This window comes from Prunus dulcis, chromosome 7, assembly GCF_902201215.1.
Source record: "Prunus dulcis chromosome 7, ALMONDv2, whole genome shotgun sequence".
NCBI lineage: Eukaryota > Viridiplantae > Streptophyta > Magnoliopsida > Rosales > Rosaceae > Prunus > Prunus dulcis.
Genome location: NC_047656.1, coordinates 7,533,202 through 7,544,241, shown reverse-complemented (window position 1 = coordinate 7,544,241; position 11,040 = coordinate 7,533,202).

Sequence of the window (11,040 nt, the reverse complement as noted above, 5' to 3'; positions counted from 1 at the left end):
CTGAACCTAGAGTAGGAGTATTGGGTCGAAATTTTGATGTTTTCCTGCGAGTGGTATCGCTTTAGACACTCACGCGCTGCCGGCAAGTGTGGCGGCGCGTGGACACTGTAGCAGTGTGGCATTGTATCCCGATGCGATCCCCTTGTTGTCACGAACGTGTAGGGTGCTCAGATGTCAATTTGGTTGACGTTTGAACCCCGAACGGATTTCGCCTATTGTGTGTTATCCGGGTTCCGAAGGTTTGAACAGTTGGATCATCTTGAATTTAGTATATGTTAACCTGGACATCCTTAGGATCATTTAGGAATTTGCGGATCGTGAATCGAAGCTCCGGATGTTCCAATTTAATAACTTAAAGTTTGTGTTTTACGATAACCGTCCGATCGTGCGATCGTGAGTGATTTGACCATCCAATTCGGACCAAACTTGCTGGACGTGTATTCTAAACCTTGTGGAACCGGTAGGAACTTTCGGGTAGTAAAGCAAAGGTCGTGGGCCCCGTGGGCCCATTTTACCAAGTTTGGATAGTTTGACCCTTGGTTGACCGGAGTCTTCCAATGTAGTTTCACCTTGCGAGGAGTATCAAAATAACCTTATTTTCAAATCTTGACCGTTATTTGGATTATGCAATTACGTGGGATTATGAGATTAAATTATTGTGTTAAACTGGGGGATTATCGGATGTTATATTGTTATATGAAGTTTATGCATTATTGAAAATTTGGAATATATGATTATTAGGAAATGAGTGGACATTTATGTTAAATGTGCATTAATTTCAACGATTGAAAGAATATGAATGGAATGGGTATATATATATAGATAAATTGTATTAAAGATTGAGATATCAGTAATATTAAATTGAGAATTTGATTTTGAGGTGGAAATTGGAAGGTTGAATTTGGGGAATTTGGGAATTGAGAATTATGGGTTAATATTGAAATATGTAGGATTGTACTAAGTAAGTACCATCCCCTAGTTACTAGGCTTCCCACATGTGGCATTGGAATTTTTGGTGTGTGGGAAGGACATATGATTATTAGGTCTCACACGTGGTATTGGAATTTTCTGCGTGTGACACACACCCCTTACGTGGCGTTAGATTTTCCGGCGTATGGGAAGAATATATGATTATTAGGTCTCACACGTGGCATTGGAATTCCTGCGTGTGAGACACACCTCATACGTGGTGTTGGATTTTTTGGCGTATGGGAAGAATATGTGATTATTAGGTCTCACACGTGGCATTGGATTTTCCGGCGTATGGGAAGAATATGTGATTAGATGGTCTCACACATGACGTTGGATTTTCTGGCGTGTGAGACACACCCCGTACGCGGCGTTGGATTTTCCGGCTTATGGGAAGAATATATGATTATTAGGTCTCACACGTGGTGTTGAAATTTCCGGTGTGTGAGACACACCCCATACGTGGCGTTGGATTTTCCGGTGTATGGGAAGAATATGTGATTATTAGGTCTCACACGTGGCGTTGGATTTTCTGGCATGTGAAACACACCCCATACATGGCGTTGGATTTTCCGGCGTATGGGAAGAATATGTTATTATTAGGTCTCACACGTGGCGTTGGACTTTTCGGCGTGTGAGACACACCCCATACGCGGTGTTGGATTTCTCGGCGTATGGGAAGAATATGTGATTATTAGGTCTCACATGTGGCGTTGGATTTTCCAGCGTATGGGAAGAATGTGATTATTAGGTCTCACACGTAGCGTTAGATTTTTCGACGTGTGAGACACACCCCATACATGACGTTGGATTTTCCGGTGTATAGGAAGAATATGTGATTATTAGGTCTCACATGTGGCGTTGGAATTTCTGGCGTGTGAGACTACCAGGGAGAAGAAAAATGGATTATTTTACTATATCGGAGAAAGGTTAGAGTATAAAAAGAATTATGTTTGGTGTGTTGTGATTTAAATTAAATCGGGGAAAGATAACTCTTGAAATAACTTACTTGTACTACTAAAGCAGTTGTATATCATTTGGTGCATGACTATGGATGAAAGAACTAAGTGTGGCTTGATCCCTCAGTAAGGGTACGTAGGTAGCCTGGGTTCCCACCCAGGTGCAGCCGCGGACTAAATTTTATTTATGTTGTTTTATTGAGGTTGTCCTAAAATTTGGTTGAGAACGAGATGCGAGTAAATAATTATTCATACTCCATTTGGCTAAGGGAGGATTGTGCAAGTGTGTTCTGGTTAAAATAGGTATAAAACTCGTTTTGGATTGTTGTACGATTTAGGATGAGGCCCTAAACTATTTGCGATTTGTGTTAGGAGGTTCAAACCTCGCATGTTGGATATTTGGGAAAATTAAATGATGTAAATTGCATTTGGCATTCATAAGTATGTTCGAGTTTATTATTTTCCTTGTTTAAGGTATTATTGGACTTAAGAGCTTTGTTGGAAGTTTTGTTTCGGATTATTTGAAGGCCATGGGCCGATTATGTGAATTGCATGAAAGTATCTTGTGCATGCTACAAGTTGGTGATATTAAATGTGTTTTATGCAAGTTGAATTTTTGGGATTGTTCAATTTACAAGGGAGACTCTGCCAAAATTTTGGTAGAAAGTCTCGGTCTTTAATAAGTGGGCCCATCATTGGTGTGATGTCAGAATTTCCACAAGATTCGTCTCGGGTTTCGAGAAATTCAGAGCAGGTCCCGTCATATATAGATATTATATATGGGTATGTTATAATAATAATAATATACATGTATATAAGTGTATATATGTCTATTATAATATATACATATAGTATAAATATATAATATATATGTGTACATACGTCTATATATGTATATTATAATGCACACATGCGTATAATTGTATTTCATAAATTAAATATAGGTACACAATAATTATTAGAGAAAAAAATTGGGTACAAATAAAATATTTTCATACAACAAAAAATATAATAAATAAGGTAGTTTTGGATTCGAAAAAATATAATAAATAAGATTTCAACCTAGATTAGGTAACTTGTGGTGGTTGGATCCTAGTCATCGGATTTTATTTGAAAAAATTGGGTATTTTAAATAGAAAAATAAAAGTCGAAATATGAATGTGAAGAAATCAGTATGCCTAGGTATGCCTAGATACTTGCGAGAGTTTGCCCGCCTCGAAACTCATTCAGGGATAAAATTTCGTCCTGACGTCACATAAAATAGCACTTTTGCCTTAGGGATGAGTACAAGAATATCTCAAGGATATCTCCATAGTTTTATGAGTGCTATATGAGTCACACAGTATGGATTGTTTCTACCACATTGAACTTCCTTCATGGGATTGCCAATCACAGAAGTTGGGTTATCTCCCTAGGTGACTCCCTTATGGGCTTAAGCACATCCCCCTCAACATTTTGCATTAATAGCCTCCTCCACGAGGAATGGATATCAGGACTAGCCTTCACAATGCATATATAAGGTCATGTATTTATTCTTCATTTTAGCGCACTTTAAACCTGCATGTTATTAAAATATTTCCTAATCTTACACACAAATAATTAGTGGATTTCACCTCAGTATAATTGGAACTTATATACACATTGGTATACATTGAAATATAACGGAAATCCCACTATATATAAATTCATATAATCTAAATACCGCTCAAATATTGGTACTCAAATATGGATTTGCAATAGTCTTTGAAACTTGGAGTGCACCTGATGAAGCTATGAACAAACTACGCAACGCGTGATTCATTAAATAAATTTAATTATAAATACTAAGTATTTCAAGATACTTTTCATCCCTTTTTGTCCACTCTAAGTGGCTGAATCATGATCGCATATCCAAGTTGTCATTGTATCTTCTTGATTCTCAATAGGTACTTATAAAACAGTAAGAATTCTCTACCAAAATCATCATTGCACACACTTTCATATCAAAATTGAAGACAAGTTAGCCTCATAATAAACTTTCATAATGAAAACAAATTTCACATATGGACACTACATGTTTGCCAAGGGAATATAAAAATTATTCTGTCACTAAATGAATATAACGAATCTTTCCCATTATAGCATAAAGAAATTCAAAACATACACAAAATTGTGGGAAAGAAAAGTGAGAAGAAAAGCCTACGATAATAAAAGCAATGCAATTAGACTACATAAAATGGGTCTAACGACATAAATGGGTCTAACGACATAATCTTTCCCAGTATTTCAACTTAAAACAAAAACTGCTCAACATTAGCCACACATAAAATTATACCATTAAAGTTCCCTTTGAGAAAAAAAAAAAATCAATTACCACAAAACGTCTACACGACAAAAAAAGATAAATGTCAACAAAGGAGATATCACAACTTATACAATGTACCCAAAAAAAAAAAAAAATAATAATAATCAATTTTAAAGAGGTAATCAAACCATTTCAAACTAATCTCGAAAAATTGGATTCAACATAAAATAAGTATTGAAATTAATTTTGTCTTTTGAACTCCCAAATAGTTAAGGAAATTCTCAAGCCCCACAAATTAAGGGTATTCTCAAAATATTTGAAGCCTGTACCAAATTTTTTTTATTTTTAAATTCATAAGATATGCTAACTCACAATCATATTGATAGTTAATGTAAATATAATAGTCAAACCACCGAAAGCCTCACAGAATAAATGTAAAAAAAATACCTTAAAAAAAGTTTCGAGTTTGAAAGCCTTACACCAGAAATCAAAATTAAATGCCACTTACAGTGACATAATTTATTATTTTATTTCAGTTTTTTCAGGAAGATTTCACAATGTACACTTCATGGCAATTAACTCAATGTTGCATCTGTCAAGACTTCACAATAAAAAAAACCATCAGTTCACTAAATATATTTGAATTAAGATTAACTCAAATAAGTGTGATCAGTTTGACAAGAATATTTAATAAAACTTGCATCGCTCCCTGCCAAAACAGATTGTCATGAAATTCATATATGACTTTTTCTATATGAATGTGTTTCCAATGTAGGTTGTCGAGTTCAACAAAATAAAGAAGGCATGCTAATCAAAATTGATTGCTTCAATAAAAAAAATTGAAATCAAACCTTCAACAAATCACCACATTAAGAAATTCCCATATTTGAAAGACCAATTGAAATGAAGCCATAATAGGAAATTAACGGCAACTAAAATAATGATTTAAAGCAATACCAAAGTACCGAACAATTATATCAATGAAATGGCCGTTGCAAAGCTTCTAATATTAAAGTTAATGATAACAATGGATCTCAAAAGCTAACGTCCAAAATAAATTATATGGGAGTAATGAATTTTGAAAATATATGCATATGCACAAAATAGAATGGTCAAAATTAATTTCTCCACAAATGTAAAAAGATCTAATTCTCAACATTGAACATTGATGTATACACAAATGGGCCAAAACTAAAATTGACGCAACATTAGATTTTAAATTCAAAATTGAACTACAAAAGAACGGTTTGCAGCTTTTTCTTTTTCTCTTTCAAGAATTTGAAATAAAAATAAATATTATACTACACATATATACGAAGATACAACAATTGAATATTCAAATCAAATTTGTCTTCTTAAAATTTGAAAAATCATAATCCTATTTTTTCACCCACCATTATTCCTAAAATACCCTTCGATTCACTTAACACTTTTAACCTTAACTTAACACTATTGATTGAGTCTGAAAAAATTAAAATTATATAAATTAAAAAAATTAAAAAATGTTTTCAGCAACCACCCACCGCACACTCCATCAAACTTTAACAAGAACCACCCATATGTTCCACCCCGGGCCAAGCCTCCCCTCCTCCGTCCTCCTCCTCATGTCTCTTTCACCATTATTTCAGTTGTATTGAATAACACCTTCAAACCCCAATCTAACATTCTTCTCCTCTCTCCATTTCAATCAACCCACGAGAAATATTACATCAATTGGCCCAGATTTGAGACGACACTTTGACTGCATTGCCTGCCAAAGTCGCTCATCCTAGTCTTCATCAATATCACCAACTTCATGGCCCTTTATTCCTCCAAGTTTCCAATTTAACTATTGCTTAACATCAATCAATCTTGGTTGTCACGGGGTTGGGTGGGTAGTTTGAGGGTTGTTTGCTGGGCTCTTTTATTTATTTATTCTAATTTTCTGTTTTTATTTTTACTTTTATTTTCTTGACTTAACAGTGTTAACTTAGAGTTAAGTCCTTAAAAGTCATTTTACAATAGGGTGAATTTGCTTTTAAAATTTTGAAGATAAGGTGGGTGGGAAAATAGGACAAGGGAGTGGGAATAGCAGCACTCATAGTAATACCACATAAATTAGTTTGTAGGTTTTTTATTTTCAAACACTAGCAGTAATTTCCCAAACGTTAAAATTATAAAATATAAATGTACCAACAATATTTAAAGCAATTGAAATTGTATAGACAACATGAAAGCTTTAAACTGCACATACCCAAAACAAATCCTAATTTTCAATTTGAAAATCCAATACAAATCCAAAAGTTTCAATCAAAAAGTTAAAAAGTATTAAAGCAATAGCAGTACGGGAAGAAAACAACTTTAACATACAAAGGCTTTAGATTGTTATAAAAAATATATTTTTCATCTTTCCTCCAAATACAAAACATTTATTGTAACATCCCACATTGACCAACGGAGAGGGGGTGATGTGCTTTATATGTACATTCCCGCCTCCATCTAGCACAAGACCTTTTGGGAGCTCACTGGCTTCGGAGTCATGAGAACTTCGAAGTTAAGCGAGTTGGGGGCCTAGAGCAATCCCAAGATGAGTGATCCACTAGGAAGTTGCTCGTGAGCTCCCAGAAACAAAAATGTGAGGGCAGAAAGGGGGCCCCAAAGTGGACAATATTGTGCTACGGCAGAGCTTATCCTGGGATATGACAATTTGGTATCAGAGCCACTCTGCCGTGTGGTGCGAGTGTGCCGACGTGAACGTCGGGCCCTTAAGGAGGGTGGATTGTAACATCCACATCGACTAAAGGAGAGGGGGTGATGTGCCTTATATGTAAATGCCCACCTCTATCTAGCAGGAGGCCTTTTGGGAGCTCACTGGCTTCGGAGTCATGGGAACTTCGAAGTTAAGCGAGTTAGGGCTAGAGCAATCCCAGGATATCGTGACCCACTGGGAAGCATGTCAAAGACGCTATCCTAAAGCCTTTGTAGCATTCCTACGTGCAGGTACTGACAGTCTACAAGACTCCAAGATACGACCTCTTGTACACAAATTCAAGATCCTCGATAAGCACGTTTATAGACGAATATAGGTATCCAAGTCACAGAATCATTGCCAAAATGATAATATAAAGTAGAGAATATATATATATATATATATAAGTAGAAAATGAGAGATTAGTTTGTGGTATGTGATATTCTGATGGTGTATTGTGGTTGTTCAAATGTGAAGGAAGAGTGGCCTTTTATAGGCACCAAAGAACATGTAACCTTCACCACAATAAACCATAAAATTAAGGCATTCAATATAGAAATAATACTTGAAAATTAAATATGTATAACTCCCAAAATAAATAAAATAAAACAGCCAAAAAATTAAATAAATAAAAACGGCTAAATTTTTTAAACTTTTTTAAAATTCCAACTCCTAAATATTCCATTGATTTCAATTAAGAATGTGAACTATAGTGTATCATGAGATCAAGGGAGCTTTCATATGGAATTTAAACATAAATAAAAAATTACTTGCAACCCTAGAAAGGCAACCGCAAGAGTTTATATGTATCTGTCTAGAAATAAATGTCAATACAATGGCATGTTGCAAGGATAGCGATTTTACCATATTTGATTACTTTTTATAGCACAAGTTCATGTATTGCAATATTTTCTTTTAAATGGATTTGAATTCAGAATTTTTTCCAACATTGGGAGAGAAATGCTAAAATATGCAAACTATGAGAGAATATTTGTTTGTGGAAATTTTATGTGTATTCTTCTCCTTGTAGGAGGTCATATTTATAATACAACGAAACCTGAATGGGTAAGTAAATAATAAATTCTTATTTCTATTTACAGTAGGAAATCAAGAATTAAAATAAATCAAATATAATTATAATAGGAATCCTTGGTGTGTACTGAAAGAAAGTCAATGGCCACAAGTCACGCCAACACTCCCCCTTACGTTGGTGCATAGATGTCGCCAATGCCCAACTGGTCTAGTAAATTGTGGAATGCTTTACTAGAAATTGCTTTTGTCAAAATATCTGCCAATTGATCCTCAGACTTTACGAAAGGAATCTAAATCACTTTAGCTTCGAGCTTTTGTTTGATATAGTGTCGATCTACCTTAACATGTTTGGTGCAATCATGTTGAATTGGATTCTATGCAATAACTATTACAACCTTGTTGTCACAAAAAGAGATTCACTACAGATGTAGGTCCATACCTAAGTTCCGTAAGCAACCTCTTTAACCAAATGAGTTCGCAAATTTTTTTGGTCATTCCTCTGAACTCGGCTTCTGCATTGGATAAGGCGACCACCTTCTGTTTCTTGCTTCTCTATGTAACCAAATTACCCCCCATGAACGTGAAGTAACCGGATGTGGATTTCCTATCTATTATATTTCCTGCCCAATCTGCATATGTGTAACCATCAATATTCAAATGACGATGTTTTGAGAACATAAGTCATTTTTCAGGTGCAGACTTCAAATATCTAAGTATTAGAATAACTGCATTAATGTGGTCTTCACTCGGAGAATGCATAAATTAACTAACAACGCTCACCACATAAGCAATGTCTGGCCTAGTATGAGACAAGTAGATCAATCTTCCCACTAACCTTTGGTATCTTTCTTTGTTAGTTGGAACTTGATCCAGGTATTCTCCAGGATAATGATTATGAACAATATGAGTGTCTATAGGTTTGCAATCTAGAATTCCTTTGAGAGAGAAATATGCCTCATTGTGATCGGGTCACCTCAATCCCCAAGAAATATTTGAGTCCACCTAGATTCTTCATCTCAAATTCAGTAGCCAAATAGTCTTGTAGCTGAGATATTTCATGTTTATAATTCCCAGTAATAATCATGTCGTCAACATAGATTATTAAAGTTGTTACCTTCCCTTTTTGATGTTTCAAGAACAAAGTATGATCTGAGTTACTCTGTCTGAAACCATTGTTCTTCATTGCCATGGTGAACCGTCCAAATCATGCACGTGTTGACTGTTTCAGTCCATACAACGCCTTTCGTAATTTTCATATTGTTTCAATCTGAGTAGTATTATATATAGGAGGAATGTCCATATACACCTCCTCCTTGAGTTCTCAATGTAGGAAGACATTCTTTACATCAAACTGGTGTAGTGGCCAGTCCAAATTAGCTGTGAGGGATAATAAGACTCTGACTGTGTTCAATTTTGCAACTGGGGCAAAGGTTTCTTCATAATATACGCCATAAGTCTGTGTGTACCATTTCGCCACAAGTCTTGCCTTGTATCGCTCGATAGATCCATCAGTGTTGTGTTTTATGGTAAACACCCATCTACATCCGACAGTCTTTTTTCCTCTGGTTAAGTTTCCAATGTCCAAGTCTGATTCTTCACAAGAGATTTCATCTCTTCCTTTATAGCTTGAACCCACTTAGGATCTTTAAACGCTTCAGCAACCTAAGTTGGGATATGAATAGCAGACAATTGATGCACAAAGGCCTTAAGTGGTTCATACAGCTTCTCAATGGACACATAATTCGTAATTGGATACTTTGAAGTCATGTCAATATCAAGTGAATAACGATTTGGTGGCTTTCCACGATTCTGCTTCAAAGGTAATTGGTATCCAATAGATTATCCTCTAAATTCACAAGTGTAGTAGGAGTAGTTACCTTAAGGATATTCTCAGGATATTGATCTGTTGGTACTGTTGAGTTAGAGAGAGGGTCTTCATCTTTGTTCTGTATTGTCTGTAAGTGTAAGACTCGGATCAGAAATATTTTCACATAGATCAGGTGGGTTAGACAATTTATCTTTATGAATGGGCTATTGATCGCTTTTTGGTATAGAGTAATCTCGTACTCCAAACTCGGAACTATCGATCATTTCTGTACATAGGAGAATCTCTTCATTTTCCAAGTTGCTCCAATTCTGATCTTCACTTCATATCTCCCCATAAAGCGTAGAATTGGATGATAGGTCATGGAAGAACAACTCAGATTCTAGAAAGGTCACATCCAAAGTGACATAGGTACGTCAGGTATGAGGGTGATAACAGCGGTAGCCTTTCTGATGAGTGACATAACCCAAAAAACACAATGAAGCGCACAGGGATCAAGTTGGCTACGTTGATTTTTGTGGAGATGAACGAAAGCCACACATCCAAAGATTCGGGGTGTGAGTACCAAAACAGATTGCAGGGATCTGTACACTCGTAAGAAAGTTTTAAAGGTCAATACAGCAAAAGGCATGTGGTTGATCAGGTGAACTACGGTGACAATAGCATCATCCCAGTGATAGTGAGGAACATGAGCACCAATTAGAAGTGCTCGGGCGGTTTCAAGAAGATGTCTATTCTTTCATTCAACGACACCATTTTGTTACGGTGTCTGAGGACAAGTCATCTCATGGATAATTCTATGTTGTTGGAAGCAAGCCTGAAAGTCATGATTGACAAATTCTCCATCATTGTCTGAGCGAAGAATCTGGATTTGAGCATTGAACTGAGTTTTCATCTGCTTGTGGAAGGATTGAAAACGGAAAAACACTACATTTTTATTCTTCAACAAATAAAGCCATGTCATCCATGTACAATTATCTATGAATGTGACAAACCACCGAACACCGGAAGGAGCAGTGATAGGTGAAGGTCCCTTGACATCATAGTGAATTAACGTAAACGGAGTAGTACACTTGTTCGTACTTAACGGATAGGGCACACGATGACTCTTGGCCAAAATACAAGTATCACATGTGAATTCGGAGTCCTTGAAACTTGAGAATAAATCTGGTATAAGATGCTTCATATAACTAAAAGGCGGATGTCCCAATTAACAGTGCCACAACCATATTTGCTTTTGTTT